This window comes from Erinaceus europaeus, chromosome 9 (assembly GCF_950295315.1).
Source record: "Erinaceus europaeus chromosome 9, mEriEur2.1, whole genome shotgun sequence".
Taxonomy (NCBI): domain Eukaryota; kingdom Metazoa; phylum Chordata; class Mammalia; order Eulipotyphla; family Erinaceidae; genus Erinaceus; species Erinaceus europaeus.
This window is the reverse complement of record NC_080170.1, coordinates 125,969,210-125,995,829: the sequence shown is the minus strand read 5'-3', so window position 1 is coordinate 125,995,829 and position 26,620 is coordinate 125,969,210. Positions and strand designations below refer to the sequence as shown.

Here is a 26,620-nt window from a genome sequence, read left to right as displayed (position 1 = left end):
CTGGAGGTGGCGCTGGCCGGCTGAGGGGGAGGCTCCCTCGTGGACATGGAGCTCGGGTAACTAAGCAAACAGACACAGGTAAACACGGGCAGGCGCGGGGGCTGGGCAGGGAGCGCAGAGACAGGTGTACTGTGAAGGCTGGGACACCGGGGAGGGAAGGGGCCCCCACAGGTGTCAGGATGGTCCCCAGGCTCTCTCTTGCTCGTGGGTCAAACTCTCCCCCCCCATAAATTGTGGCCAGTATGTTTTATTATTTTATTTATTCATTCTCTGCTTTCTCCTCAGATCACATACATCTTTCGCCTTTTACTGTTATACTTATTCTATAGCACAGACAGAAACTGAGGGGAGAGGGAGATCGGGAGAGAGACAGAGAGACACCTGCAGCCCTGCCTCACCACTCGTGAAGCTTCCCTCCTGCAGGTGGGGACTGGGGGCTTGAACCCGGGTCCTTGTGTCCTGTGTGGCTCACGCGGGTGACGCACTGCCTGGTCCTGTGACTCTTCAGAAGCTTTTATGCCGAGTGAGCAGAACAGGTCACCGCGATCAGACCAGGGCAGCAGCCACAGGTGAGGGCGCGTCTGCTCAGTGGCCGTGTCCCCCCAGGCCCCCGTCAGCCCCTGGTGGGAGAGGCCACGGGCGCGGCGGGCACACGCAGACCCAGGCCCGCACCCTCAGGGCCGCTGTCTGGATGCCTAAAGCCCCAGCGCCACCCGCCGGGTCCCCACACTGCCTGGCGGTAGCACCCTTCCGCCTCCCCCTAACGACCTGCTGACACTTGTCTCATGAGAGAGGCAGAGGCAGAGATCCCCACTGAGATGCACTGAAGCCAGAGCACCAGGACTCGAACCCAGAGCAGCGGGCGTGACAGTCCCGAGCTCTGCCAGCTGGGCCGTCTCCATGCTCTTCCACTCTGGAGGCGGACGGACGGACGGACGACTGAGGACAGCACTGCTGCTCCCCCGGGAGACCGAGGCAGGAGGGTGGGGGCCGCGGAGACCCAGCCCCCGGGGGCCCCTTCTCACCTGGGGGGCAGCCCCCAGAGGCGCAGAGCAGCCCAGTGTCCCCACGACGCCCGGGCGACCCTGCCGTGACTGAGTCCCAGGAAGCCGCCCACAGGAGACGGGGAGTCCGGTGAGGTAACAGAGACACCGGGGGGCCCACGCTGGCCCAGAGTCCCACAGGCGAGTTCCAGGGACAGGAGGACGTCGGGAGGGCACCTCTGAGCCAGACCCAAAGCCTGTGTCCAGCCGGGCGCGGAGCCCAGACACCCACTACCCCCACCCCCGCGACTGGGGAGCATGCGGCTCCTGGCTCCTAAGCACCCGTGTCCCCCGGCTGTGGGGACGTCCCACCCTGCCCCTCCCCGCGGGATGAGGGCGCCAAGGGCCCAGGCCTCCGGGCTCCCTCCACGCTGGGGCCCAGTGTCAGCAGCACCCGCCCTGACGTGCCCACCGCAGACACACGTGCAGCCCCTCCTGTAGCCAGCCGTTCCTGAGGCCCGGCAAGGACTACGGCCACGGCCACGGCCACGGCCACGAGTGGCCACGAGTGACCACGGCAGCCCCGGGCCCCACTTTACAGCTGAGCTCACGGCACAGCCACGGCCCGTGCCCACGGCACGCACGCTCTCACCCGGGGTGCCCCAGCCCTCCAGAGCAGCCCCCGTCCGGCGTGGGGGGACAGGGTCAGGGCTGCGATCGTCAGTACCACACGCCCCTGCACCCAGGGGCCCCCGAGAGTCCTCCCGCACAAAAGGCGTTCGCTCCGGGGCGTCCGTCCTGGGTGCTCCTCCCTGAGGAGAGGCGAAGATGTGGCGGGGGGCAGAGGGGTGAGGGGCCCCGCAGTGGGTGCTGAGACCCGGGGTGTCACAGGGCTTCACGGCGGCCCCAGCCCCGGCCCCTCCGAGGTCCTCCAGCCCCAGGGCTGCTTCTTACCACCAGACCTGCCTCTGCTCCGGGAGTGGAGGCCTCCTGGGGGCGTCACCAGTCCTGTCCCCCCACCAGGGTGCAGACTGGGCCTGGGGGCCGAGGAGCAGGAGCAGCAGGCCAGCCCCCTCCTCTCCCAGCCCCTGCCCCCCACCCAGGAAGGGAGGCTGTGCGGAGAAGGCCGGGCCCACTCACCCACTTGGCCGCCGCTCCTCCCGGCTCAGGGCGTCCCGGTTCGGTCCCTGTCCCTGTCCCCAGCCCGCCGGGCACTGAGGGCCCCATGTGGCGGCGGCTTTTATCTCCCTGGCTGCCCCTTCCTGTCTGAAGGGGTGGGGCGGCTGGCTGGGCGGAGGCTCCCGCCCCCCTTCACACTTGAACCCGGGTGGGCAGGTGGGGGGTCCCAGCCCCCTGGGGCGGGTGAGCCAGCGCTGACCCGGGGGACCCAAGCCCAGGCTACGTGCCGTCCGGTCCCGGGCACTGGCAGCACTGGCAGGAAGGGCGCTCGCTCTCCATCCCCCCAGGACTTAGATATGAATCAGCAGGGCGGCCCTGGGTTCGACATCCCCGTCACTCCCGTCACTCCGTCTCCACAGATAAGCCAACCTCGCTTGCGGCAGCAGGGAGGAGCCTTCTCCCAGAATCCAGGTCAAAGGTGCCGCCGGCCACCCCCTCCCCGCCTGTGTCCTCACCCACCCACCAGGGCAACGCGGCCTGCTGCCTGCGGGTGGCAGCCGCCAGACGTGGCCCAGAGGTGCCCTTCAGCTCTCCTGGAACACAGATGAGACTGCAGGCGGCAGGCCGCCTTCTGGAGGCCAGCAACCTGGGCGGTGCTGACGGAGCTGGGTGCCCTCGGCCTCGGCCCTGTGCTGGGCTCTGTCACAGGGTCGGGGCGGGGGCAGCAGAACCTGCCCCTGGAGCTGCCTCTGCACGAGGGTCACTGCCCAGGGCCCTGTGGCCCGGGAGCAGCCGTGCTTTGCTGTGACACGTCCTGTGTGCCCCCGACCCCGGACCCGCTGCTGAGTGAGCCTAGGGGAGTCGCCACTCGGACCCTCGTCCGCATGTCCTGCCCAGTGTCCTCCCTGAGCGCACCCTCTCCCTGGCTTAAGCCGCCAGAGGGGACCCCTGCGCCACCGGGGAGACTCCCCTGACCTCCCCCAGCAGAGGGGCAGCAGCTGCTGGAGACCCGTCGCCCCCTCCCCCGGTGAAGCAGAGGCTCCAGTTAGGGAGGACAGCAGGCTCCGGCCCCCACCCCAGGCCCAGAAGACTCGGCGCCCCGGCTCTGCGGCGGCAGACGGGCAACGGCGGTGCAGCCGGCTCTGCCCCGGCCCCGCACCTCCCGGGTCGGCAGGGCCCGCGCCTTCCCTCACCTGACCCCGAGGCCCCGCCCCCGCCCAGGCCCCGCCCCCAGATTGACCCGCCCCGTGCTGGCCCCGCCCCTCCCGCTGATTGGCCCGCACTGTCCCTGGACTGGGTGCCGCCCCTCCCGTGGATTGGCCCGCCCTGTCAGACCCGCCCCCGAGTTGGCCCGCCCGGATCTGGCTCCGCCCTCACCCCGCCCTCCAGCGCCCAAACGTGTCTGTTTCTAAACCGCCCGAAGCAATGGGCCTCACGCCGGCTCTGCAAACTCTCTCCCGGCTCTGCACACTCTCTCCCGGCTCTGCACACTCTCTCTCCCGGCTCAGCACACTCTCTCTCCCGGCTCTGCACACTCTCTCCCGGCTCTGCACACTCTCTCCCGGCTCTGCACACTCTCTCCCGGCTCTGCACACTCTCTCCCGGCTCTGCACACTCTCTCTCCCGGCTCTGCACTCTCTCTCCCGGCTCAGCACACTCTCTCTCCCGGCTCTGCACACTCTCTCTCCCGGCTCTGCACACTCTCTCCCGGCTCAGCACACTCTCTCCCGGCTCTGCACACTCTCTCCCGGCTCTGCAAACTCTCTCTCCCGGCTCTGCAAACTCTCCCGGCTCTGCACACTCTCTCCCGGCTCTGCACACTCTCTCTCCCGGCTCTGCACACTCTCTCCCGGATCTGCACACTCTCTCCCGGCTCTGCACACTCTCTCCCGGCTCTGCACACTCTCTCTCCCGGCTCTGCAAACTCTCCCGGCTCTGCACACTCTCTCCCGGCTCTGCACACTCTCTCCCGGCTCAGCACACTCTCTCCCGGCTCTGCACACTCTCTCTCCCGGCTCTGCAAACTCTCCCGGCTCTGCACACTCTCTCCCGGCTCTGCACACTCTCTCTCCCGGCTCTGCACACTCTCTCCCGGCTCAGCACACTCTCTCCCGGCTCTGCACACTCTCTCTCCCGGCTCTGCAAACTCTCCCGGCTCTGCACACTCTCTCCCGGCTCTGCAAACTCTCTCCAGGCTCTGCACACTCTCCCGGCTCTGCACACTCTCTCCCGGCTCTGCACACTCTCTCTCCCGGCTCTGCACACTCTCTCCCGGCTCTGCACTCTCTCTCCCGGCTCAGCACACTCTCTCCCGGCTCTGCAAACTCTCTCCCGGCTCTGCACACTCTCTCCCGGCTCTGCACACTCTCTCCCGGCTCTGCACACTCTCTCTCCCGGCTCTGCACACTCTCTCCCGGCTCTGCACTCTCTCTCCCGGCTCTGCACACTCTCTCCCGGCTCTGCACACTCTCTCTCCCGGCTCTGCACACTCTCTCCCGGCTCTGCACACTCTCTCCCGGCTGAGCACACTCTCTCTCCCGGCTCTGCAAACTCTCTCTCCCGGCTCTGCAAACTCTCTCTCCCGGCTCTGCACACTCTCTCTCCCGGCTCAGCACACTCTCTCCCGGCTCTGCAAACTCTCTCCCGGCTCTGCACACTCTCTCCCGGCTCTGCACACTCTCTCCCGGCTCTGCACACTCTCTCTCCCGGCTCTGCACACTCTCTCCCGGCTCTGCACTCTCTCTCCCGGCTCTGCACACTCTCTCCCGGCTCTGCACACTCTCTCTCCCGGCTCTGCACACTCTCTCCCGGCTCTGCACACTCTCCCCCGGCTCAGCACACTCTCTCTCCCGGCTCTGCAAACTCTCTCTCCCGGCTCTGCAAACTCTCTCTCCCGGCTCTGCACACTCTCTCTCCCGGCTCAGCACACTCTCTCCCAGCTCTGCAAACTCTCTCCAGGCTCTGCACACTCTCTCCCGGCTCTGCACACTCTCTCCCGGCTCTGCACACTCTCTCCCGGCTCTGCACACTCTCTCTCCCGGCTCTGCACACTCTCTCCCGGCTCTGCACACTCTCTCCCGGCTCTGCACACTCTCTCCCGGCTCTGCAAACTCTCTCCCGGCTCAGCACACTCTCTCTCCCGGCTCTGCACACTCTCTCCCGGCTCTGCACACTCTCTCCCGGCTCTGCACACTCTCTCCCGGCTCTGCAAACTCTCTCCCGGCTCAGCACACTCTCTCTCCCGGCTCTGCAAACTCTCTCTCCCGGCTCTGCAAACTCTCTCTCCCGGCTCTGCACACTCTCTCTCCCGGCTCAGCACACTCTCTCCCGGCTCTGCAAACTCTCTCCAGGCTCTGCACACTCTCTCCCGGCTCTGCACACTCTCTCCCGGCTCTGCACACTCTCTCTCCCGGCTCTGCACACTCTCTCCCGGCTCTGCACTCTCTCTCCCGGCTCTGCACACTCTCTCCCGGCTCTGCACACTCTCTCTCCCGGCTCTGCACACTCTCTCCCGGCTCTGCACACTCTCTCCCGGCTGAGCACACTCTCTCTCCCGGCTCTGCAAACTCTCTCTCCCGGCTCTGCAAACTCTCTCTCCCGGCTCTGCACACTCTCTCTCCCGGCTCAGCACACTCTCTCCCGGCTCTGCAAACTCTCTCCAGGCTCTGCACACTCTCTCCCGGCTCTGCACACTCTCTCCCGGCTCTGCACACTCTCTCTCCCGGCTCTGCACACTCTCTCCCGGCTCTGCACTCTCTCTCCCGGCTCTGCACACTCTCTCCCGGCTCTGCACACTCTCTCTCCCGGCTCTGCACACTCTCTCCCGGCTCTGCACACTCTCTCCCGGCTCAGCACACTCTCTCTCCCGGCTCTGCAAACTCTCTCTCCCGGCTCTGCAAACTCTCTCTCCCGGCTCTGCACACTCTCTCTCCCGGCTCAGCACACTCTCTCCCGGCTCTGCAAACTCTCTCCAGGCTCTGCACACTCTCTCCCGGCTCTGCACACTCTCTCCCGGCTCTGCACACTCTCTCTCCCGGCTCTGCACACTCTCTCCCGGCTCTGCACACTCTCTCTCCCGGCTCTGCACACTCTCTCTCCCGGCTCTGCACACTCTCTCTCCCGGCTCTGCACACACTCTCTCCCGGCTCTGCACACTCTCTCTCCCGGCTCTGCAAACTCTCTCTCCCGGCTCTGCACACTCTCTCCCGGCTCAGCACACTCTCTCCCGGCTCTGCACACTCTCTCTCCCGGCTCTGCAAACTCTCTCCAGGCTCTGCACACACTCTCTCCCGGCTCTGCACACTCTCTCCCGGCTCTGCACACTCTCTCTCCCGGCTCAGCACACTCTCTCTCCCGGCTCTGCAAACTCTCTCCCGGCTCTGCACACTCTCTCTCCCGGCTCTGCACACTCTCTCCCGGCTCTGCACATTCTCTCTCCCGGCTCTGCAAACTCTCTCCCGGCTCTGCACACTCTCTCTCCCGGCTCTGCACACTCTCTATCCCGGCTCTGCAAACTCTCTCTCCCGGCTCTGCACACTCTCTCCCGGCTCAGCACACTCTCTCCCGGCTCTGCACACTCTCTCTCCCGGCTCTGCAAACTCTCTCCAGGCTCTGCACACACTCTCTCCCGGCTCTGCACACTCTCTCCCGGCTCAGCACACTCTCTCTCCCGGCTCTGCACACTCTCTCCCGGCTCAGCACACTCTCTCTCCCGGCTCTGCACACTCTCTCCCGGCTCTGCACACTCTCTCTCCCGGCTCTGCAAACTCTCTCTCCCGGCTCTGCACACTCTCTCCCGGCTCAGCACACTCTCTCTCCCGGCTCTGCAAACTCTCTCTCCCGGCTCTGCACACTCTCTCCCGGCTCTGCACACTCTCTCTCCCGGCTCTGCAAACTCTCTCTCCCGGCTCTGCACACTCTCTCCCGGCTCTGCACACTCTCTCCCGGCTCTGCAAACTCTCTCCCGGCTCTGCAAACTCTCTCCCGGCTCTGCACACTCTCTCCCGGCTCTGCACACTCTCTCCCGGCTCTGCACACACTCTCCCGGCTCTGCACACTCTCTCCCGGCTCTGCAAACTCTCTCTCCCGGCTCTGCACACTCTCTCTCCCGGCTCTGCAAACTCTCTCCCGGCTCTGCACACTCTCTCCCGGCTCTGCACACTCTCTCCCGGCTCTGCACACACTCTCCCGGCTCTGCACGCTCTCTCCCGGCTCTGCACACTCTCTCCCGGCTCTGCAATTTCTCTCCCGGCTCCGCAAAATCTCTCTCCCAGCTCTGCAAACTCTCTCTCCCGGCTCTGCACACACTCTCCTGGCTCTGCACACTCTCTCTCCCGGCTCTGCACACTCTCTCCCAGCTCTGCACACACTCTCTCCCGGCTCTGCACTCTCTCTCCCGGCTCTGCACACTCTCTCCCGGCTCTGCACACTCTCTCTCCCGGCTCTGCACACTCTCTCCCGGCTCTGCACACTCTCCCCCGGCTCAGCACACTCTCTCTCCCGGCTCTGCAAACTCTCTCTCCCGGCTCTGCAAACTCTCTCTCCCGGCTCTGCACACTCTCTCTCCCGGCTCAGCACACTCTCTCCCAGCTCTGCAAACTCTCTCCAGGCTCTGCACACTCTCTCCCGGCTCTGCACACTCTCTCCCGGCTCTGCACACTCTCTCCCGGCTCTGCACACTCTCTCTCCCGGCTCTGCACACTCTCTCCCGGCTCTGCACTCTCTCTCCCGGCTCTGCACACTCTCTCCCTGCTCTGCACACTCTCTCTCCCGGCTCTGCACACTCTCTCCCGGCTCTGCACACTCTCTCCCGGCTCTGCACACTCTCTCCCGGCTCTGCAAACTCTCTCCCGGCTCAGCACACTCTCTCTCCCGGCTCTGCAAACTCTCTCTCCCGGCTCTGCAAACTCTCTCTCCCGGCTCTGCACACTCTCTCTCCCGGCTCAGCACACTCTCTCCCGGCTCTGCAAACTCTCTCCAGGCTCTGCACACTCTCTCCCGGCTCTGCACACTCTCTCCCGGCTCTGCACACTCTCTCTCCCGGCTCTGCACACTCTCTCCCGGCTCTGCACTCTCTCTCCCGGCTCTGCACACTCTCTCCCGGCTCTGCACACTCTCTCTCCCGGCTCTGCACACTCTCTCCCGGCTCTGCACACTCTCTCCCGGCTGAGCACACTCTCTCTCCCGGCTCTGCAAACTCTCTCTCCCGGCTCTGCAAACTCTCTCTCCCGGCTCTGCACACTCTCTCTCCCGGCTCAGCACACTCTCTCCCGGCTCTGCAAACTCTCTCCAGGCTCTGCACACTCTCTCCCGGCTCTGCACACTCTCTCCCGGCTCTGCACACTCTCTCTCCCGGCTCTGCACACTCTCTCCCGGCTCTGCACTCTCTCTCCCGGCTCTGCACACTCTCTCCCGGCTCTGCACACTCTCTCTCCCGGCTCTGCACACTCTCTCCCGGCTCTGCACACTCTCTCCCGGCTCAGCACACTCTCTCTCCCGGCTCTGCAAACTCTCTCTCCCGGCTCTGCAAACTCTCTCTCCCGGCTCTGCACACTCTCTCTCCCGGCTCAGCACACTCTCTCCCGGCTCTGCAAACTCTCTCCAGGCTCTGCACACTCTCTCCCGGCTCTGCACACTCTCTCCCGGCTCTGCACACTCTCTCCCGGCTCTGCACACTCTCTCTCCCGGCTCTGCACACTCTCTCCCGGCTCTGCACACTCTCTCTCCCGGCTCTGCACACTCTCTCTCCCGGCTCTGCACACTCTCTCTCCCGGCTCTGCACACACTCTCTCCCGGCTCTGCACACTCTCTCTCCCGGCTCTGCAAACTCTCTCTCCCGGCTCTGCACACTCTCTCCCGGCTCAGCACACTCTCTCCCGGCTCTGCACACTCTCTCTCCCGGCTCTGCAAACTCTCTCCAGGCTCTGCACACACTCTCTCCCGGCTCTGCACACTCTCTCCCGGCTCTGCACACTCTCTCTCCCGGCTCAGCACACTCTCTCTCCCGGCTCTGCAAACTCTCTCCCGGCTCTGCACACTCTCTCTCCCGGCTCTGCACACTCTCTCCCGGCTCTGCACATTCTCTCTCCCGGCTCTGCAAACTCTCTCCCGGCTCTGCACACTCTCTCTCCCGGCTCTGCACACTCTCTCTCCCGGCTCTGCAAACTCTCTCTCCCGGCTCTGCACACTCTCTCCCGGCTCAGCACACTCTCTCCCGGCTCTGCACACTCTCTCTCCCGGCTCTGCAAACTCTCTCCAGGCTCTGCACACACTCTCTCCCGGCTCTGCACACTCTCTCCCGGCTCAGCACACTCTCTCTCCCGGCTCTGCACACTCTCTCCCGGCTCAGCACACTCTCTCTCCCGGCTCTGCACACTCTCTCCCGGCTCTGCACACTCTCTCTCCCGGCTCTGCAAACTCTCTCTCCCGGCTCTGCACACTCTCTCCCGGCTCAGCACACTCTCTCTCCCGGCTCTGCAAACTCTCTCTCCCGGCTCTGCACACTCTCTCCCGGCTCTGCACACTCTCTCTCCCGGCTCTGCAAACTCTCTCTCCCGGCTCTGCACACTCTCTCCCGGCTCTGCACACTCTCTCCCGGCTCTGCAAACTCTCTCCCGGCTCTGCAAACTCTCTCCCGGCTCTGCACACTCTCTCCCGGCTCTGCACACTCTCTCCCGGCTCTGCATACACTCTCCCGGCTCTGCACACTCTCTCCCGGCTCTGCAAACTCTCTCTCCCGGCTCTGCACACTCTCTCTCCCGGCTCTGCAAACTCTCTCCCGGCTCTGCACACTCTCTCCCGGCTCTGCACACTCTCTCCCGGCTCTGCACACACTCTCCCGGCTCTGCACGCTCTCTCCCGGCTCTGCACACTCTCTCCCGGCTCTGCAATTTCTCTCCCGGCTCCGCAAAATCTCTCTCCCAGCTCTGCAAACTCTCTCTCCCGGCTCTGCACACACTCTCCTGGCTCTGCACACTCTCTCTCCCGGCTCTGCACACTCTCTCCCAGCTCTGCACACACTCTCTCCCGGCTCTGCACACTCTCTCCCGGCTCAGCACACTCTCTCCGGCTCTTCACACTCTCTCCCGGCTCTGCACACTCTCTCCCGGCTCTGCACACTCTCTCCCAGCTCTGCACACACTCTCTCCCGGCTCTGCACACTCTCTCCCGGCTCTTCACACTCTCTCCCGGCTCAGCACACTCTCTCCGGCTCTTCACACTCTCTCCCGGCTCTGCACACTCTCTCCCGGCTCTGCAAACTCTCTCTCCCGGCTCTGCACACTCTCTCCCGGCTCTGCACACTCTCTCCCGGCTCTGCACACACTCTCCCGGCTCTGCAAACTCTCTCTCCCAGCTCTGCACACTCTCTCCCGGCTCTGCAAACTCTCTCCCGGCTCAGCACACTCTCTCCCGGCTCTGCACACTCTCTCCCGGCTCTGCACACTCTCTCTCCCGGCTCTGCAAACTCTCTCTCCCGGCTCTGCACACTCTCTCCCGGCTCTGCACACACTCTCCCGGCTCTGCAAACTCTCTCTCCCGGCTCTGCACACTCTCTCCCGGCTCTGCACACTCTCTCCCGGCTCTGCAAACTCTCTCTCCCGGCTCTGCAAACTCTCTCCCGGCTCTGCACACTCTCTCCCGGCTCTGCACGCACGCTCTCCCGGCTCTGCACGCACGCTCTCCCGGCTCTGCACGCACGCTCTCCCGGCTCTGCACACGCTCTCCCGGCTCTGCACACATGCTCTTCCGGCTCTGCACATTCTCCTGCCTGAGGCGCCCAGGTCCCAGGCGCAGCCCCGAGCGCCATGAGCCAGGCCAGAGCCTGGTTCTGGTACAGGAGAAAAAAGATAGCATGGGGTAGACAGCAAAATGGTCATGCAGAGAGACTCTCCCGCCTGAGGCTCCAGGGTCCCTGGTTCCGTCCCCACACCCGCACCAAAGCTGCGCAGGACTCTGGAAAAAAGAAAGAAAAATAAAGTGTCAACAGAACCCACAGCTTGAACCCCGGCATCACAGGTGCCGGAGTGGTGCTCTGGTTCTCTCTGCCTCTTCTCCTGTGCTTTGCGTATCTTTTGTTCCTTTATTTTAATGAGAGAGAGAGAGGAGGGAGGGAGGGAGAGAGAGCATGAGCGAGCGGAGCCCTTGCTCAGCTCTGGCTGATGGAGGCGCTGGGGACTGAACCTGGGACCTCAGAGCTTCAGGAAGAGTCTGCAGAACCAGTATGCCACCCCTCTACCTTTTAAAACGTATTCTATTTTATTTATTTTATTTAAAAAATGTTTTTATTATCTGTATTTGTTTACTGGATAGAGACAGGCAGAAATTGAGAGGGAGAGGGTGAGAGACAGACACCCGCAGCCCCGCTTCACCCCTGGTGATAGTTTATTTGTTTGAATGAGAGAGATACAGAGACACAGAGAAAAAGACAGGGAGAGACCCCAGTGCCCAGCTGAGCCCTGGCTGATGGTGGAGCTGGGATTGAACCCGGGGCCTCAGAGCCTCAGGCAGAGTCTGTGCAGAGCCTGAGCTGTGCCCAGCCCCTTCCTTGTGAATGAACAGGCACGTCAATAAGCAGAGCTGTCAAAGACAATGACGGCTTTTTATAAATCAGTAAAAGTAAATAATGATAATAATAATAAAAGCAAAGTCAAGGACGGCGTGCTGGGGAGTGGCTGGACGCGAGCTGAGGCCCCGGGTTGGATCCCAGGCCGGGCAGAGGCGAGGGCGGCTGGAGCCCTCAGGCCGGGAGGTGCTGCTCTGCAGTCCTCGCCCAGCTCGGCTGGGACCGTTCCTCCAGCATCCGAGCAGGCGGATGAGGGCCACAGGTCACCATCTCCAAGGAGTGGGGCCCCGGTCTTGGGCCAGGCGGTGGCGACATGAGTCAAGAGTCAGCAGACACCTTGACACGTGTGTGAGTCTGTGTCTGTGTCTCTCTGGGTTTGCATGTCTCTGTGCGTGTGTGTATCTGTGTCTGTCTGTGTGTGTGTCTGTGTGTCTGTGTGTGTTTGTGTGTGTCTGTGTCTGTCTGTGTGTGTTTATGAGTCTGTGTGTGTGTGTCTGTGTTTGTGTATCTATGTGTGTCTGAGTGTGTGTGTATATCTGTGTATGTGTGTGAGTCCGTGTGTGTGTTTATGAGTCTGTGTGTCTGTGTGTGTGTCTGTGTCTGACTGTGTGTTTGTGTGTCTGTCTGTGTGTGTCTGTGTGTGTCTGCCCCCACGAGGCTCCTCTCCTGAGAGCCACACACCACGCCTCCTGCAGACACTGCCCAGCATATCACGTCAGTTCCGGCTTGGCCCCTGGGGAGCCCTGCAAGCGTCACAAGCAACCACGGGGGGGGGGGGGTGCGGCTGGGGGCTGGGGGCCCTGGTCTCAAGTCCACAGGGCATGTGGCTGCAGCAGGGGTCCTTGGGGCCCGGGACCCCCACCCCCGGCTCCCACAGAGCCCAGCAGACGGGACAGCACCTTCAGAAGTCAGTGTCCTCACTGAGGAGACTAAGAGGCAACCTGGACAGGAACAGCTGACGAGTGGGTGGGGGACCACGACCCACAGACACCTCCCGGCGGCCACCCCGAGGGCGAGTCTCGGACACGCACACCCAGCCCCAGAGGGTCCTCACACCAAGCAGGCCACTGAGGGCGCGCTGTCACCCTAGGGACGAGCTGCCGCTTCTACGGTGCCACGGGTGCTGGAACGGGCAGCGGCCATCGGGGACACCCTGCGGCCGGGTGCCAGGGGTGCGGGGTAGGGGGGCAGGACAGGCCCCTGCGGCGCTCACGGCAGGAGGCAGGGGCGTGAGGAGGGTCACAGAGGCCCCAGCCCAGGCGCCAGAGCCCAGCAGTGCCTGCGCACGTTCTCCCGTGAAAAGAAACAACCTTTAAAAGCAGATCCAAGGGGGAGTTGGGCGGTGACTCTCCCTGCTGAGCACACCCACCAGCATGCGCCAGGACCCCCACCCCGCCTGCAGGGGGGAGCTTCACAAGCAGGGGGCAGGGCTGTGGGTGTCTGTCTCTGTCTCAACCCCTCTCAATTTCATTTGCCTCTGGCAAATAAAACACAGAAAAAAATAAAAGTGGAAAAATGATTGCTAGGAGCAGTGGATTCCTAGCGCCGGCACCGAGCCCCAGCGATAACCCTCATAGCAACTGAGATCAATCAATCGGTCAATAAACAGATAAAACATATAAATTAGGGATTCGGGCGGTAGCACAACGGGTTAAGCGCATGTGGCGGGAAGCGCAAGGACTGGCAGAAGAATCCTGGTTCGAGCCCCGGCTCCCCACCTGCAGGGGAGTCGCTTCACAGGCGGCGAAGCAGGTCTGCAGGTGTCTGTCTTTCTCTCCCCCTCCTCTCTCCATTTCTCTCTGTCCTATCCAACAACGACGACATCAATAACAACAACAATAATAACTACAACAATAAAACAACACGGGCAACAAAAGGGAAAATGATAAAATCTTTATTAAATATATATATACATATATATATATATATTAGGGGGTCGGGCGGTAACACAGCGGGTTAAGCGCATGTGGCGCAAAACACAAGGACCGGCGTAAGGATCCCAGTTCGAGCCCCCGGCTCACCACCTGCAGGGGAGTCGCTTCCCAGGCGGTGAAGCAGGTCTGCAGGTGTCTGTCTTTCTCTCCCCCTCTCTGTCTTCCCCTCCTCTCTCCATTTCTCTCTGTCCTATCCAACAACGACATCAATAACAACAGCAATAATTACACAACAATAATAACTACAAGGGCAACAAAAGGGAATAAATAAATATTAAAAAAGAAAGAAGGAAGGAAGGAAGGAAAAAAGAGACAGACAGACAGAAAGAAAGAATGCACTTCATGCTAAGGGGACACCAAACACAGGGGCAGGACAGGGACTGGGTGACCAAGTCCTGGGTGCCCCCTATGCACCTGCTAGGAGATGAGGACCTTCAGTCGCTGGTCCGAGGTCTAAGAACTAGTGGGTCTGTGCCGGGCTGGAGGCCTGGGGAGGGGCAGGCGCAGAACAGGGCAGGACAGCAGGAGGAACCCCCAGACCAGGCCAGGCCTCGCCCCTGGGTGGACAGGCAGCTCTGCTCGGGCATCTGGAAGCTTCCCTGTGGGACTCCCGCCTGGAGGGGGTGACACCAGGTGGCCACCAGTCTCCTCGGCTGGCTCTGCTGGGGCCCCCTCCCCAGCTGCTCCCGCCCTCTCACCCACTGACCTCTCACCCCTCAGATGGGGGAGCTGAGCGTCAACATGGGGTGGGGCAGTCGTCGGCCTCCTGGCCCTTTAAGACCCTTCATGGCAGCTCCCCAGGACCGACCTTGCCCAGTGCTTCAAGGTCATGAGCCGGCTTGGGGGTCTGGGAACAGCCCCCACTCACCTAGGGCGGGTCCGAGGGAAGAGCTGGGGGTAGACGGGTGGGGCGCCCAGGTGGCCAGGTGTGGCAGAGGCCCCGAGTCCCCCAGAGCAGGGGCTGGTGGCCTTTGGCCCCTCTGCTGACTGGAGGCCCCGCAGGCACCGGCAGCTCCAAGGCAGGTCTGTGTCCCCACCCTCGGGCAGGGGTGCCCCGGCCCTGCTGCCTCCCTGCTCCCGAGGGCACGGCCCGGGCCCACCAGCTCCGGAGTCCCTGCGCACAGCCCCCGTGGCCCACGGCTGTCCTGTCCCGACAGTCACACGTCACCCGGCCTATGGTCCTCTCTCCTCCCGCCCTGTGGCCCCGTGGCCCCGAGCCCTCGGGCCTGTGCACAGATTCCCCACCCAACCCAGGCGGCTCCGTCCCTGGCAAGGGCCCGTTTCTTCCCGCACCACCAGGAACACGCAGAGAGAGACGGAGGAGAGATGAACAGCACCGCTCCGTGTCCAGGGAGCTTCCCTGTGGTCCCAGGGCTCGGACCCAGGTCCCCGAGCACGGAAAGGTGGGTGCTGTCTCCAACGCAGAACCTGCCCTACTGGGAGCCGGCGCTCTGTGGCCCGTGCAGCAAGCTGGGTGGAAACGTGGCCGCTCTGTGAGTGCCAGGCTCTCCGGCTAGTGAGTGAGCAGGGTACTTTCCAAGAGAAGGAGAGAGGGAGGGGGAGGGGAGGGGAGAGGAGGGGGAGGGGTGGGGAGGGGGAAGGGGGCGGCGGCGTTGCACTGGGTTAAGCACACATAGTACTAAGCACAAGGACCCATGCAAGGATCCCAGTTCGAGCCCCCGGCTCCCCACCTGCAGGGGAGTCACTTCCCAGGCGGTGAAGCAGGTCTGCAGGTGTCTGTCTGTCTCTCCCCCTCTCTGTCTTCCCCTCCTCTCTCCATGTCTCTCTGTCCTATCCAACAACGACATCAATAACAACAGCAATAATTACACAACAATAATAACTACAAGGGCAACAAAAGGGAATGAATAAATAAATAAATATTAAAAAGATAAACAGAAAGAGGAGAGAGGGAAAGAGGAGGGAGAGAAGAGAGATTAGAGACAGAAGAACAGAGAGAGAGAGAGAGAGGAGACAGAGAGAGAGAGGAGACAGAGAGAGAGAGGAGACAGAGAGAGAGAGGAGACAGAGAGAGAGGAGACAGAGAGAGAGAGAGGAGACAGAGAGAGAGAGAGGAGACAGAGAGAGAGAGGAGACAGAGAGAGAGAGGAGACAGACAGAGAGAGAGGAGACAGAGAGAGAGAGGAGACAGAGAGAGAGGAGACAGAGAGAGAGAGGAGACAGAGAGAGAGAGAGGAGACAGAGAGAGAGAGGAGACAGAGAGAGAGAGAGGAGACAGAGAGAGAGGAGACAGAGAGAGAGAGGAGACAGAGAGAGAGAGAGGAGACAGAGAGAGAGGAGACAGAGAGAGAGAGGAGACAGAGAGAGAGAGAGGAGACAGAGAGAGAGAGGAGACAGAGAGAGAGAGGAGACAGAGAGAGAGAGAGGAGACAGAGAGGGGACAGAGAGAGAGAGAGGAGACAGAGAGAGAGAGAGGAGACAGAGAGAGAGAGAGGAGACAGAGAGAGGAGAGGGGACAGAGAGAGAGGAGACAGAGAGAGAGAGAGGAGACAGAGAGAGAGAGAGGAGACAGAGAGAGAGGAGACAGAGAGAGAGAGAGAGGAGACAGAGAGAGAGAGAGGAGACAGAGAGAGGAGAGGGGAGAGAGGGAGAGAGAGTGAGGAGACAGAGAGAGAGAGAGAGAGAGAGAGAGCGCTCATGCAGACCCACAGCCTGCACAATGGCACCAGGCCAACCCTGAGTCCGCTGACGGCAAGGCTGGAGCTCTACGTGCCGTACCCTCAGTCACCAAGCCGTGACAGGCCCACGGTGACAAGTCCAGGCTCCCTGCGCTCCCACAGCTGCCGACGGGCGGGGCTGCCCCACTTGGCAGGTCGATGCTGTGTCCCCAGGCTGTCACTGCACAGTTCTGTTAACCCTTCACTGCAACTTTGGCCCTGCTCTGTGCACAAGCCTGCAATGGTATTGATGCCAACTGTCACCACCTCTGCCCCCAACAGACGCCAGGCCTCCCGCAGTGCAACTCCACTGCTCCAGAGGGGCTCTCTAGCCCTTTCTTATTCTGGGGGGGAGACCCCACAGCCCTGCCCACCCTCCATGGGCTCCCTGGGTGCTGTGCAGGGTGCTGAGAGAGGAGACACCCCACAGCCCTGCCCACCCTCCATGGGCTCCCTGGGTGCTGTGCAGGGTGCTGAGAGAGGAGACGCCCACAGCCCTGCCCACCCTCCATGGGCTCCCTGGGTGCTGTGCAGGGTGCTGAGAGAGGAGAGACCCCACAGCCCTGCCCACCCTCCATGGGCTCCCTGGGTGCTGTGCCTGGTGCTGAGAGAGGAGAGACCCCACAGCCCTGCCCACCCTCCATGGGCTCCCTGGGTGCTGTGCAGGGTGCTGAGAGAGGAGACACCCCACAGCCCTGCCCACCCTCCATGGGCTCCCTGGGTGCTGTGCAGGGTGCTGAGAGAGGAGACGCCCACAGCCCTGCCCACCCTCCATGGGCTCCCTGGGTGCTGTGCAGGGTGCTGAGAGAGGAGACGCCCACAGCCCTGCCCACCCTCCATGGGCTCCCTGGGTGCTGTGCAGGGTGCTGAGAGAGGAGACACCCCACAGCCCTGCCCACCCTCCATGGGCTCCCTGGGTGCTGTGCAGGGTGCTGAGAGAGGAGAGACCCCACAGCCCTGCCCACCCTCCATGGGCTCCCTGGGTGCTGTGCAGGGTGCTGAGAGAGGAGACACCCCACAGCCCTGCCCACCCTCCATGGGCTCCCTGGGTGCTGTGCAGGGTGCTGAGAGAGGAGAGACCCCACAGCCCTGCCCACCCTCCATGGGCTCCCTGGGTGCTGTGCAGGGTGCTGAGAGAGGAGAGACCCCACAGCCCTGCCCACCCTCCATGGGCTCCCTGGGTGCTGTGCAGGGTGCTGAGAGAGGAGAGACCCCACAGCCCTGCCCACCCTCCATGGGCTCCCTGGGTGCTGTGCAGGGTGCTGAGAGAGGAGACACCCCACAGCCCTGCCCACCCTCCATGGGCTCCCTGGGTGCTGTGCAGGGTGCTGAGAGAGGAGAGACCCCACAGCCCTGCCCACCCTCCATGGGCTCCCTGGGTGCTGTGCAGGGTGCTGAGAGAGGAGAGACCCCACAGCCCTGCCCACCCTCCATGGGCTCCCTGGGTGCTGTGCAGGGTGCTGAGAGAGGAGAGACCCCACAGCCCTGCCCACCCTCCATGGGCTCCCTGGGTGCTGTGCAGGGTGCTGAGAGAGGAGAGACCCCACAGCCCTGCCCACCCTCCATGGGCTCCCTGGGTGCTGTGCAGGGTGCTGAGAGAGGAGACACCCCACAGCCCTGCCCACCCTCCATGGGCTCCCTGGGTGCTGTGCAGGGTGGCTGTGCTCCTCTGCCCCCACGCCCGGCCGAGGTCCCGACTTCTGGCAACCTCTGTAACTCCCTGAGCAAGGCCCAGGTGGGAGCCCCAGCAGCATGTGGCAAGAGCTAGATGCCAAGAGAAGCTCAGTGCTGTGATGTCTTCCTCTCTGTCCTGCTCTGGACCAAGACACACTGTGTGTGAGTAAGGCCCCAGCTCTGAAAAGCACATGAAGTGAAATAATAACGGCACAGGGGTCTGCAGACAGGCTCTCCTGCCTGAGGCTCTGAGACCCTGGGTTCAATCCCCAGCTCCACCATCAGCCAGAGCTCAGCAGGGCGCCGGGAGAACCAAGTCTTGGCAGGACGCCGCCTCCACAGCCAAAGCCCTGAAGGCCAAGCCCAGGGGGAAGCCCTGCCTGCGAGAGCCCAGCCTGCAGCCCGAGATCCTGGAGGCCGCAGGTTCGGTCCCCAGCTCCACACTCTGCCGTGGGCCTGCTCTCCCTCCCCGTGACAGTAACGAGCGTGGCTGTAACTCAGCACTAGACGCACCACCGAGGGGGCGAAGGGACGGGCAGCGCAGGCATGGGGACCCACGGCGCCACTCAGCAGCTTCCCCGGAACTTCCATCTTGAAGCCCTCTCTTCGGTGCTTGAGGTCCGGAGTTCAAACCAGAAGGAGGAAGACCAGCACCCAATAGTCTCACTTCCAGATGGAACTTGAGAACAGTGAGGGGAAGGGAGGTGAGCGCTGGGGACTGGACGGGACGGGACGGGACGGGACGCGGCGAAGAGTCCCGAGTTCAGTCCCCAGCATCACATGTGCCAGAGGGAGGCTCTGCTTCTCTGTCTCTCTCTCTCTCATTAACATACATAATCTTTAAGGGGGAGAAAGGCAGAAAGAAAAGGGGGCCAGGTGGCACCTGTTTGAGCGCACACTTTATAACATGCAGGGACCCGGGTTCAAGCCCCTGGTGCCCACCTGCAGGGAGGGAAGCTTCACGAGGGGTGGAGCAGGGTTGCAGGTGTCTGTCTGTCTCTCTCCCTCCCTATCTCCCCCTCCCTCTCAATTTCTAGCCATCTCTATCCAATAAATAAATAATTTTAAAAAGAAAATAAGAAAGAAAAGAAAGTCTTGGGAGCCGGGCAGTGGCGCAGCGGGTTAAGCGCACGTGGCGCCAAGGGCAGGGACGGGCGTAAGGATCCCGGTTCGAGCCCCCGGCTCCCCACCTGCAGGGGAGTCGCTTCCCAGGCGGTGAAGCAGGTCTGCAGGTGTCTGTCTGTCTCTCCCCCTCTGTCTTCCCCTCCTCTCTCCATTTCTCTCTGTCCTATCCAACAACGACAACAACAATAATAATAACTACAACAATAAAACAACAAGGGCAACAAAAGGGAATAAAGAAAGAAAGAAAGAAAAGGAAAAAAAGAGAAAAAAAAAAAAGGGAAAAAAACAGCCTCCAGGAGCAGCGGATTCATAGTGCCGACACTGAGCCCAGCAATAACCCTGGAGGCAAAAAATAAAATTAAAAAGCCCCCAGGCTCCCACAGCCCCCAGGGGAGATAAAGAACATAAGAGGGTTTAACAGCCATGTGCTTCACCTCAGGGATTAAGACAACATTGAAACAACTGTTAGTTTCCACAACTGTGAACTCTCTAAGTACTGTACTTAGACACAAGTCAGTCCAGGCAGCTGTGAGTAGTGGACCGAATAGTGCTGAGAGAGGGACCTCATAACACAGCATATGCAGTGGCTACACCAAGAAGAAACACAGGGGCCGGGCGGCGGCGCAGCGGGTGAAGCGCACGTGGCGCAAAGCGCAAGGACCGGCGGGAGGATCCCAGTTCGAACCCCGGCTCCCCACCTGCAGGGGAGTCGCTTCCCAGGCGGTGAAGCAGGTCTGCAGGTGTCTGTCTTTCTCTCCCCCTCTCTGTCTTCCCCTCCTCTCTCCATTTCTCTCTGTCCTGTCCAATAACGACAACAACAACAATAGTAACTACAATAATAAAAGGGTAACAAAAGGGAATAAATGAATAAATATTGGAAAAAGGAGAAGAAACATAGGAGAAATGAGCCAGGAGGAAGGCCCAGCTAACCCCCCCCCCCCTCAGTGGGTTTTGAGGACAAAATCCAAACAGTGATCAAGTCATCAGTCACAGTAGTGAAGAAAGAGTTTGAAAGTAAGATCACCAGCTATGGGGAAACGGCGAATGAGGCTCCCGATAGAAGTGATTAGAGAGCTGAGAGCTCAAACAGCTGAGCTAAGAGCACAGCTAGCTCCTAAGAACAAGTTAACACAGTATCGGAATAAGGTAACAAAATATCTGAGCTACAGGAAACAGCTGAAAGGATGGAGAACAGAGTAAATGAGGCAGAAAACAGAACTAGTAAAGACCCAGGATGAATTAGAGGAAACAAAGCAAGAAGTAAGAGCTCTCAAAAAGACATTGATACTGAAAACAACAACAGAGACACATGGGGTGACTTCAAAAGAAATAATATAGGCGGGCAGGGGGAGACAGCATCATGGTGATGCAAAGAGACTCTCCTGCCTGAGGCTCTGAAGTCCCAGGTTCAATCCCCTGCACCACCATAAGCCAGAGCTGAGCAGTGCTCTGGTAATAAATAATAATAATAATAACAATAATAATAATAATAATATACACATAATTGAATTACCAGAAGAAGAAAGAGATGGAAGGGAAGAAAACATTCTACAGAACATAAAAAATGAAAAATTATGAAAAAACAAGGGCAACAAAAAGGGAAAATAAATAAATATTAAAAAATAAAAAAATAAAAAAAAACAACGAAAAATTTCTGGGAGTCGGGTGGTAGAGCAGCGGGTTAAGCGCAGGTGGCACAAAGCGCAAGGACCGGCATAAGGATCCCGGTTCGAGCCCCCGGCTCCCCACCTGCAGGGGAGTCGCTTCACAAGCAGTGAAGCAGGTCTGCAGGTGTCTGTCTTTCTCTCCCCTCTGTGTCTTCCCCTCCTCTCTCCATTTCTCTCTGTCCTATCCAACAACATCAAAAACAATAATAATAAAACAAGGGTAACAAAAAGGGGGGGAGAATTTTATTTTATTTTTTTGGGGGGTGAGAATTAAAAAAAAGAGCTGGGGCCCTATTCAGGGAGTCCTGAGATTCCCACACAGACAAGACAGGCCTAGACCTCGAATCAATCCCTCTCTCCATTGTTACCCATCATCTCTATCAGGAACAAAACAAGAGACTCCTTTGTGGGCCCCCAGAGGACCTTGCTCTCAACTTGGATCAACAACAGTTGAGAATGTTCCATCCTCTGAAGGGAGGTTGGACAACATGCTCTATGTTCCACCTGAGGAAGATGGGTCCTGATATTGGGGCAGCTTGGAACGTTCCTACTCATGACCACAGACTGTGAGCTCAGATCTACAGGGATGCAGCGGTCACACAGGCTCCTAAGCTGATTATGGGCCCCAGATCACATCAAATCGATGGGGTTTTACAGTCAACAATATATATACCCCTTTCCCATATTTGGGAGCTACTCTCTTCCCTGATCCAGCTTTCTGGCCCTTTTTGCAGCCATGACATCATCTCCCCAGACAATAACTTGGATCCACCTGCATATCAGATGTCAGGCTCAGGGGGGAAAAAAAAAAACTAGTATAACCAAGGGTCCTTTGGAATATAACTAAAATATGCCTACTAGCTATCTACAAAATGGAGGACGCCCCTAACTCTTCATCTGCAGTATTCCAGCCTTTAGGTGCATGATTAGTCAACAGTTTGTTTGGCTTTATATCTTTTTTTTTTTTTTTTAATTTTTTAACCAGAGCACAGTTCAGCTCTAGCTTATGGTGGTGCGGGGGATTGAACCTGGGACTTTAGAGCCTCAGGCAAGAGAGTCTGTTTGCATAACCATTGTGCTATCTACCCTCCGCCCTTGGCTTTATATCTTAACTCTTTTTCAGCCACCAGGTTCCAGATGCTACCATGACACCAACTAGACTTCCCTGGACAGACAACCCCACCAATGTGTCCCAGAGCCCTGCCCCACTAGGGAAAGAGAGGCAGGCTGGGAGTATGGATCCACCTGTTAACACCCATGTTCAGCAGGGAAACAATTACAGAAGCCAGACCTTCCACCTTCTGCACCCCACAATGACCCTGGGTCCATACTCCGAGAGGGGTAAAGAATAGGAAAGCCGGGGAGTCGGGCTGTAGTGCAGCAGGTTAAGCGCAGGTGGCGCAAAGCACAAGGACCGGCATAAGGATCCCGGTTCGAACCCCGGCTCCCCACCTGCAGGGGAGTTGCTTCCCAGGCGGTGAAGCAGGTCTGCAGGTGTCTGTCTTTCTCTCCCCCTCTCTGTCTTCCCCTCCTCTCTCCATTTCCCTCTGTCCTATCCAACAACGACGACAACAATAATAACTACAACAATAAAACAACAAGGGCAACAAAAGGAATAAATAAATAAAATAAATATTAAAAAAAAGACTCCTTTTAAAAAAAAAAGAATAGAAAAGCTGTCAGGGGAGGGGATGGGATACGGAGTTCTGGTGGTGGGAATTGTGTGACGTTGTACCCCTCTTATCCTATGGTTTTGTCAATGTCTCCTTTTTATAAATAAAAATTATTTTAAAATCTTAATAAATAAATGAAATAAAAATATATAAGGATGGACATCACTTAATGCTCAGAAGACCAGTCAATCAAGAGGACTTTGTGATTATCATCATCTGTGCGCCCAATGAGGGCCATCTAAATACATCAGACGTCTACTGAAAGAGCGACAGCAACATAGTAACAGCGACACAGTCAGAGCAGGGGACTTCAACACCCCACTCTCCCAACCTGACAGACCATCCAGGCAGAGAATCAATAAAGACATGAGGGAGTTAAATGAGGAGATAGATAAACTAGAACTACTGGACATTTTCAGAGTCACTCACCCCAAGAAACTGGAATACACATTTTACTCAAGTCCACGTGGGTCATTCTCAAGGACAGACCATATGTTAGGCCACAAAGACAGCATCAGCCAATTCAAGAGCACTGAAAACTCCCAATCATCTTCTCAGACCACAGTGGAATTAAATGAACTCTTAAGGGAGTTGGGCGGAGGCACAGCAGGTTAAGCGCACGTGGCACCAAGCGCGAGGACCGGCGTAAGGATCCCGGTTCGAGCCCCCGGCTCCCCACCTGCAGGGGAGTCGCTTCCCAGGCGGTGAAGCAGGTCTGCAGGGGTCTGTCTTTCTCTCCCCCTCTCTGTCTTCCCCTCCTCTCTCCATTTCTCTGTCCTATCCAACAACAACGACAGCAATAACTACAACAATAATAACTACAACAATAAAACAAGGGCAACAAAAGGGAATAAATAAATATTTTTTTAAAAAATTAACTCTTAACAACAAACAAAAAATTAGCAAAGTCCCAAAATATGGAAACTCAACAGTACACTACTTTATGATCAAAACACTACCAAAAATGGGAATAGTGGAGTCCACATATAGCAACCTACAGCCAACATCACACTCAGTGGTGAAAACTGGAAGCATTTCCCCTCAGATCAGGAACTAGACAGGGCTGCCCACTGTCACCACTACCATTCAACATAGTGTTGGAAGTTTATAGCAATCAGGAACTAAAGGGATACAGATTGGAAGAGAAGAAGTCAAACTCTCCCTATTTGCAGATGACATGATAGTATACACAGAAAAACCTAAAGAATCCAGCAGGAAGCTTTTGGAAATCATCAGGCAATACAGTAAGGTGTCAGGCTACAAAATTAACATACAAAAGTCAGTGGCATTCCTCTATGCAAACACTAAGTTACAAGAAGTTGAAATCCAGAAGTCAATTCCTTGTACTATAGCAACAAGAACAATAAAATATCTAGGAGTAAACCTAACCAAAGAAGTGAAAGACTTGTGTACTGAAAATTATGAGTCACTACTCAAGAAAATTGAAAAAGACACAAAGAAGTGGAAAGATATTCCCTGTTCATGGGTTGGAAGAATTAACATCATTAAAATGAATATACTGTGGTCTGGGAGGCGGCGCAGTGGATAAAGCATCAGACTTTAAAGCATGAGGTCCCATGTTCAATCCCCGGCAGCACATGTACCAGTGATGCCTGGTTCTTTCTCTCTGTCCTCCGATCTTTCTCATTAATAGATAAAAATCTTTTTAAAAAAGAATATATACTACCTAGAGCCCTTTGAGATCCAGGTTCGAGACCCCAGTCTCCACCTGCAGTGTGGACACTTCAAGAGCAGTGAAGCAGGCCTGCAGGTGCCTCTCACCCCCCCTCCCTCTTTATCTCCCCATCTTCTATTAGTTTCTCTGCCCTATCCAACTAAAAAAAAACCCAGGAGCGGTGGATTCATAGTGCCAGAAGCCAGCAGTGACAACCCTGGAGGCAAAAACAAAAGGAAACAAAAATGTGGGACGGCTACCCTCGGCCCTCCAGCAAGACGCCCGGGATCCTGCAGATTCCTCTCCCGCTGGTGGGTCACACAAGCCCGTGTCCAGCTGCCCCCGCCCAGGCCAGGCTCTACCCAGCCTGCAGGTGCACCCCACCCCCACCCCCATGAAGAGCCCACAGTACTTGGCCCAGCGGCGCCAGGCTGTCCTGGGGCCCTTGGGCCTGAGCCCCAGCCCGCGATCGGCAGAACTGTGCCTCAGTCTCCCGGTTTGGGACCACTTCACCCAGGGTCAGGGGCACTGAACGTCACCGAGTACCCCTACAGATTCCACGTCAGTGAGGGGAGGACCCCTCCACCCCGGGGCCCAGAGTCTGGGGAGCACAGCCCAGCCCCGAGGAGTCCCTGGCCGGTGGTGTTCCTGCTCCCCGCCCCACCTGTTTCAGATCGGAATCGCCTGACCCACATTGACCATGTTGCCTGGGGACAGGCCAGTCGCTGCTGGCACCTACCCCCCCCCCCCCGGCCTGGCTCCAGTCTGCAGTCTTTGTGGCACCGAGCGGCCCCGCCAGGCGGCCAAACTCACCAGTCACCTCCCCGGGGACCTGTGTTTCTGCCCCTGGGCTGAACTGAACACGAAATGTCCAGACCCCGGACAGACGGGCTGGCCAGTGGGGGCCACCTTCCCACCAAGGTCACCCGACTGAGCCTTATGAGCTCTAGGCCACCAGCTCCCCGTTACCCACCCCCCAAGCTCCTTCACAGACGCCGGGACACAGACTTCTCAGCTGGGGTGGGGTGGCGAGGCCCGCTGTGGTCCATGCCCGCAGGCACCGAGCAGACCAGTGACTGTTCACGGGCACAGCGGGCAGAGCCCGGCCAGGCTGAGCAGGGCCAGGCAAGAGGCATCATGACACCCACAGAAGTTCCAACTGTGACAAGGACAAACAGCGGGGAGAGGGGGGACACCCTACAGGGCCCTCCCCTCCCCCCCACCGCTGCTGCTAGTACCCAGCTCTCTGTGCCTAGTTACCACTCCCCTGGGCTCAGATCTGACCCCAGATAAAAGCGAGCGGACTTCAGGGCTGGCGAAATAGCTCCCCTGGACATTGCTCAAACCCGTGTTTGAGGCTGACTCTCACTTCGTTGGAGAAAGCTTCGGGGCTGGAGGTCTCTGTAATATTTCCTTAATTTGTATTTATTTATTTATTATTGGATAAGGACAGAGAGAAATTGAGGGAGGAGGGCAAGACAGAGAGGGAGAGAGACAGAGAGACCCCTGCAACCCTGCTCCAGCACTCACAAAGCTTTCCCCCTGCAGGTGGGGGCCGGGGACTCAAACCTGAGTCCTGTGTGCGCTCAAACCAGGTGCGCCACCTGGGGTTGGTGTCTCTGTCACTGTCACTATACGCCCTTCTCTGTCCCTTTCTCAAAAAAACAAAACACACGTGCAGAGTTCACTGGGAGGTGGGCCTCATGGATCTTAAAGTTCTGCTCAGGGATTTGTTGCCTGACCTTGGAGGGGGACAGAACTGTGCTTCCTGAGAGGGCTCCCCACCAAGGCATCGCCCCCAGCCCCCACTAACAGGAAGCAGAAGTGAAGACAGACAGACGGACGACCACCTGGTGGATGTCTGGGGGACACAGCACGACCTCCAGCCCAGTCACACAGGTGCCCTGCCCCTCCCCGCTCACCTGCCAGGGGCCACGTGGCAGCCCAGGGATGGCAGCGCCCACCAGAGCCACCGCGGGCAGTGCCGGAGCCCTGAAGCCTGAGGCCACAGCAAGGGGCAGGCCGAGTGGAGATGCCGGGAGGCCCCTCACGGGGGGCAGCAGCGGACACTGGAGTGGGGTTCAGAGCGCAAGGGACCCCAACCCCCAGGCCAGACAAGGCAGTGGGGGCACGAGGGAGGGGGCACCGAGACTGCAGGGGACAGACGCAGGGCCCAGGCCGGCCTCGCGCAGCAGCTCCCCATCCTGCTCCCACCAGCTCACCTGGCCGGGCAGGCCGGGCCTCAACTTCAGCAAAGTTACAGAGCTCATGGCCACCCCGCGCCACAGCAGCCCCTCGGGAGCAAGACCATGGAGGTGGGGGGCTCAGGGCAGGCCATGGTGGGGGCTCGGGAACATAGTGGGGGGCTCAGGGCAGGCCATGGTGGGGGGCTCGGGAACATGGTGGGGGCTCAGGGCAGGCCATGGTGGGGCTCGGGAACATAGTGGGGGGCTCAGGGCAGGCCATGGTGGGGGGCTCAGGGAAGGCCATGGTGGGGGGCTCAGGGAACATGGTGGGGGCTCAGGGCAGG

General features: G+C 59.5%; 1 protein-coding gene across 5 annotated transcripts in view; it reads right to left on the bottom strand.

Annotated features, from left to right (window-relative positions):
• AGPAT3 (1-acylglycerol-3-phosphate O-acyltransferase 3) overlaps positions 1-26,620 on the bottom strand; it is a 47,647-nt gene that overhangs the window by 20,273 nt on the left and 754 nt on the right. The window contains exon 1 of one of the 5 annotated variants that reach the window (XM_060198775.1): positions 14,467-14,746. The exons of 2 other annotated variants lie outside the window; for them this stretch is intronic. The gene's annotated coding sequence lies outside the window, so the exon portion shown is untranslated. Of the gene's footprint in view, positions 1-2,123; positions 2,287-14,012; positions 14,181-14,466; positions 14,747-26,620 lie in introns of those variants that run through there. 2 more of the 5 variants (XM_060198774.1, XM_060198771.1) reach the window with 2 other exon arrangements.